Raw genomic sequence first — 6,000 nt, forward strand, 5'->3', positions numbered from 1 at the left:
TTCATTGCAGAGCACTGGCCACTGTCGCTGCAGTGCACTCAGCAGACATACAGATTAGACACCGGGCTGTAAGTGAGATTTAACACAGGGTCCACACCGAGCCGCCTGTATAAGTGCAGGGGCTGCCGGGTGTTACCTGCAACCAAGCATGAACGCCCTGAATCACATCCAGACAGGAATGGGTCAGCATCCTTCTCTCCCATGCACTGCTCTGCCAAGAGGCCCACCTTTACTCTAACCTTGCCAAAAGGGCACAGTGACATCACTGGAGGCAGCCCAAAATATAATACCACATGCAGACAGGTCTGTTGAGCACGCAAGGAGCAGCCAAAAGGTGTGTGGTTACTTCTGAATGTGTATGCCCGCTGTGTGTGCATGCACGCACACAGTTTCCTATGAGAACCTTCTGGAACAGAAGGCGAAAAGGTACAATTCATCTTGAAACCTTTTCTACAATAAAATATTTAAGCTGATGCATGACATGAAATATTCAAACGCAGATGAAACAGAGGGATGCCATTACACTACTTTGCTTAGTGAGCAATGCACATGCATATTTATCAGAAGAATTCAGTGAAGAAATCTGTCACAATTCATTTTTAATCACAAATCTGTCACGCCAAAGAGGCCAGGCCATCCTGACACATTTTTGTGGAAGCTGTCTGGACATAGTAAAGGCTGGTTTCCCCTGATCGGTTGAAAAACCAGCGTACACAAGCACGCACAGTTGACAAAAAGAGAAGCCAGTCCCCTTATCTACAGCATATCTTCAGATGCACAAGATTAATGTCCACAAATGGGATGGCAATCTCCCACAATATCCCAGCAAAGGAGGAGAATCGCACCTGGGAAACCTTAATTCGACCATGTAATGGCACAACTGGGGAAAGTTCCGCATGTGGCATTTGCATCTGCAGGGTGTTACTAATTCTCCTACAATATAAGGACCAAAAGGTTGTAAATACTAGTAGACTCACACGAGGCTCTGAGATCATAGTAAATCAGACAGAGACAGAGCATAGACGTCACCTGTACATTATTTAGAAACACACTGGTGAGTTAGCAATAGCAAACAACCAGCAGACCACAATAAAAAATACAAAAAAACACAATGGTAAATGAACAGTACATTGCCATGAAGACAAACTGTTGAACAGCTCAATAACACAATCCAACATGTAGGTACTGAGGTGTCAGAGACACTACCATATAGAGAAGCACCAGTAAGACCTCTGAGGGGTTCTCCACATGTTGAAGAGTGCCATTTTTGTCTTCAAAAAAAGAGAATAGAACAAAAAGGTGAGGTTTCAGTTTGTTAAAAAGTACATAAAAAGCCTGAGGTGAAGTCTTAAGACATGAAGACAAACGTGTGCCAGAGGGACAGAAGGAGGAATGTGTGGAGCAAAGACAACCGCTCAACCACCCAAAATACCATGATAACTGAGTAAGGATTGAGGCTTGAGCACCTCATCAGCTGAAAGCATTTACCAAGAATACACCACCCCACCTGTGGAACAGGAGCCCTTATCCGACAGCACACGGCATAACTCAACGGGCAGTGCTTTGCTTCCTACCAGGGCAATGGATCCAAATCTACTGTAGAAGTGACTACTGAGTGATCTTGGCTGGTCACCTGACCTGAATGCTGATAAGCATGATTCACTAACTGAAGTTCAGACTGAGGGAAAAACTCCCGCCGAAAACAAGAACAGAAAAGTTCACCCATGCTTCACCAAACCCTGATGTGTATCGATGCAGACACCCTGAAATTATAGCTGACATTCTGCTCTGTAGATGCTGTTTATGTCCGATCCATAACAAGACTTGAGCACTCCGCTGTACATTCAGTGAATATGTTCACAAAAACCTCGCTAAAAGTCTCAGCTTGAAGAAGGAGCATTTATTACTGGTTATGTTTTGCCAATCTAAAATGATTAATATTAGGATAGAGAAGAACTAGAGAGAACGGAGGTCTTCTAAAAAGCATGCCTGCGGATCAGGAGGAGTTGTTCAAGCTTTCTGGAGAGGCTTGGTCTCCAGTTAAAATCTTCCCAATGATAGCAACCATTACTTTGCATTACAAGGCTCTTGCCTCTGATGAGAGTGAGCTGCTCCAGTGGTGAAGAGGAGCACACCTGCCTAGAATGGGGCGCTCCTATGGGGGGAAGCGATAGACTGCACAGCAACCCTCTAAAAGCCATGTAACTCATCCCAAACGGAGGGCGCGGGTGTGGGTTGGAGCATGAGCAAGCACCAGCTCTCATATTTTAATCCAAACGATCACTCTTTAAAATATGAGACTATTTATGGCCCCACATGCCAAAAACTAAGCCAGTCTTAAGACATAGTTTATCCCTTGATCATGTTTGAACAAATAACCCCCCTCCCCCCCAAACTTGTCTTAAAGGAGGACAACCAGAAAAAAAATTAGGTTAGCAGAAAAAACGACCCTGTGTGAGTCACACAAGCTTTAATGTACTGTAATGGCACAAAATTCTGCCTTTCATCTAAAAACATCAAACCAGTGCTACTTTTCCTGGGTGCAATCCTGCTGCTATGGCAACAGCAAGCCACAGCCACATCACTGAAAAAAACAAAAAAAAAAAACAACAACTTGGATCTCCTAAAAGCTTAGGTCTGCTTTTTTATCCTCAGGAAGCGAAAATGCTAAAAAGTCATTTTCTGCACACTTATCAGGCCTTTGGGCTGCAAAAACACCTCATTTTAGTCTGGAAAATCTCTTTGCAAACCAAATGCTCCCCTGGCAGTGCTTCCGCTAGGGATCCTGGGAGAACTTGTACAGGGAAGAGGAAAGCACTCCCATATAATCACCGGCACATGCAACTCTTGCTTGTCGTCACTTTGTTTGAAAAACCATGTCTGAGCGAATCTGCTATGACAAAAGGATGAACAGCACAAAATTCAAAATTCCGGTTTTCAGGAATAATCTCCCCCTGGATCAAATTATCGCCTTTCACTGACTCTTTTCTTCCTTCACTCCTCCCGTCTGTGCAAAATCCTTTCTGCCATTAAAAAACACTTTGCTGGGAAGTTCACTGTGTTTAGCTCCAACCAATCAGACTACAAGATGCTCTGTTATTGCTGTTCACAATCGTCATGGTAGATTTGCTCTGGGAAAGGGTCTGAGAATAACGCAGGGCTAGCAATAACTACCTTGGATATAAACTAGCCCTAAACTACCTTAGCTATAGACTAGCAATAACTACCTTAGCTATATACTAACCAAAAACAACCTTTGAAGAAACAAGTCATAAGCTACCTTAGCTATAAACTAGCCATAAACTACCTTAGCTATAGACTCGCAATAACTAACTTAGATATAAACTATCCATAGTCTACCTTTAACTATAAACCAGCCTTAAATTACCTTTCTTTTGCTGTCTCTCTGAAAGGGAATGCTAGTTTATGCCGGCTCTGATCTTCCTGTGCGTCCAGCAGGCTTGTGGAGTTGCCTGGCTTAAGGGAGGAGTTCATTTCTGTCTGGAGGTGATATATTTAGTGTGGGGTTATTGAGAGGGGCTTTCCAGCAGAGGCTGAAAATGGAACCAAGCTGTGGTCAAGGAACATGTGCCTGCAACAAACCAACACCTCCTGCCGCAGGGTAATAATGCCTCCCGTATAGCCTATAGACTCACCATATTCCAACATACTATACTTCACACAAACGCACAAACCACACACATACACACACACAAACACAATGCCAGCTCCGGATCTGGGAATCACCTACTGAACAAACACTCTGACAACCAGGTTTATACATACACAGACTCCAGATCCAAAAATAAACAAAAACAAATTTAGTACTTGGCTGATGAAAAAAAAAGGTATTAACGATCCTTTGACAAGTTTCTTCGACAAAAGACATGGCGTCTGGTTATTGGTCTGTGAGGTAAGAGGCTTGGCTGCAGCACTGGCCTGGAGCACCGGTTTGCCAGCGTAGATAAGGCTGATGAGAGGGAGTGAGATGGAGATGTCCACAGACAGAGGGGCACTGTAACACCCTGGGGGAATGTAGGTGCTTAAGCCCCACACTCTGTCTCTTTCTCCCTGCTTTACTGGGGCTTGCCCTTGAGAGGGGAGCGGGGAGAGAGAGAGAGAGAGAGAGAGAGAGAGAGAGAGAGAGCTGAAGGGGGACTGTGAGGAGAGACTGAGGGAGCTGAGAAGCTGCCATGGTGTAAATCTTCATTTGGAGGAAGTGTTCAATGTAAATGGAAGGTCTTTCACTGCTCGTCAGCTGGCCCGTGGTGCTCTCTACCGACTGACTGCAAGGACCGCTGGAGCTCTGGCTTAACAGAGTCGAGGAACTGTTAAAATTCTGCATCAACCCACAATACAGAGCTCAGATTCCACACCCAAAGGATGACACATGAATGGAATTTTGCTTATATCAGTCTGTACCATGTACACAGGTATTCTGCGCATCAGTGTAGCACTTACGGACGTTGCATACACTGCACTTTGCTGAATGCGTAGCACCAATCTGAAATGTCAGTTCTGTCATTTTTGTCCAGCTGTCTCTCCAGAATGTATGGGCTATAGAGGTGCTTCCTGTCTTTGTCCTGAGGTGTGTATGGAGTAGTTGGGAGATATAGACACGCTTTCTCTTTTCATTTTGAAATGACATGACATGTCTGGTCCAAAACGTAGACCTCAATCTGGAACTTTCTGGTTCTTTGATACTCCAGAAGCCCTTAGGAGTACTCGGGAGCTGGTTGTGTGGGGTCCGCACGGGTGGGCTGGCAGCCTCCAGATGCCCAGCACATTTGGGGGTGACAAGCCTTTGTCTCTGATCCTGTTGGACAGGAGATGAGAGGAGCAGAGAGGAGCCACACAGTGTGTGTGTGTGTGTGTGTGTGTGTGTGTGTGTGTTTGTGTGTGTGTGCATGTATGTGTGTGTGTGTGTGTGTGTGTGTGTGTGTGTGTGTGTGTGTGTGTGTGTGTGTGTGCGTGTGTGCGAGCTCTAAAAGATACTCAAAGAAACAGGATCAAGTGGAAACTGGGAGTCAATCTAATAGCGTATACCTGACACTTAAAAGCATTATGGTTTCTGATGTGTGTGCTGAGCTGCTTACAAATGTCATCATATATGGCTCTCTACAAAAGGATGCATATAAATTGTTAGGTGTACTTGAGCTACTGCAGTCCAGACCCACGGCGGTGATAGTATCCAGGCTCTGAGGCTGCACATGTCCATAATGTCTAAAGTTCAGAGTTCGTGTCTAAAAACAAACATGCATGCGCTCACATGCAGACACAAAGAAGACATCCACTACACATATAGCCAAGCCTATTCAGACACAAAACCTGTACCTTTTCTCCTACCCACTACACTGTCTTCCTTTCCATCTTGGCTGAGACCAAATGAATGCAAATCTCTCCTCCACTGCATTCACCAAGACCTTTGAATCCTCCCCTGTGGAGCCAGAGCCTACCCCATTCACCCACCCACCCACGCACGCGCGTGCACGCCTGCGCGGGTCTGAGCAAGCATTTGACGTTAAATCTGGCGTGGGTGAAGGCACGGTTTCCAACACCCACACACACGGTCTGGAGGTTGGAGACGGCTTCGCTCTTCTGTTGGAGGGCAGAGAGGGAGAGGTGCTGATTGGCTACTGTTCAGCGATGCTGCGACGTTGTGATGTGGAGGGAGAGGGGGAATGAGAGTGGGGGTCTTAATTACATTGCTCTCCTGCTAATGCTTTATTCAGATACACAATGCTGAAATGACCTTCACACTTCCCATTACAGACACTTTCACTCACATTCAAGCTCATTCTCTCACAAACACTCACTCCTTCACATCTCGTACATTCAATCTCTCTCTCTCACACACACACACACACACACACACACACACACAAATTTCTCTTTACTATGGCAACCGGGCCCTTATTTCATGAAAGGTCCTTGGTTTTATACTTGCTGCCTTTGTCAGGCACACTAATGTTTACACCTGGTGTTTGCCCAGAAACTCAG

General features: G+C 45.4%; 1 protein-coding gene across 1 annotated transcript in view; it reads right to left on the reverse strand.

Annotated features, from left to right (window-relative positions):
* xirp2b (xin actin binding repeat containing 2b) overlaps window positions 1-3,501 on the reverse strand; it is a 28,712-nt gene extending 25,211 nt beyond the window's left edge. The window contains exon 1 of the mRNA XM_027014787.3: window positions 3,389-3,501. The gene's annotated coding sequence lies outside the window, so the exon portion shown is untranslated. The remainder of the gene's footprint in view (window positions 1-3,388) is intronic.
* Window positions 3,502-6,000: the final 2,499 nt, after the last annotated feature.

This window comes from Electrophorus electricus, chromosome 4 (assembly GCF_041902795.1).
Source record: "Electrophorus electricus isolate QZ-2024a chromosome 4, ASM4190279v1, whole genome shotgun sequence".
NCBI lineage: Eukaryota > Metazoa > Chordata > Actinopteri > Gymnotiformes > Gymnotidae > Electrophorus > Electrophorus electricus.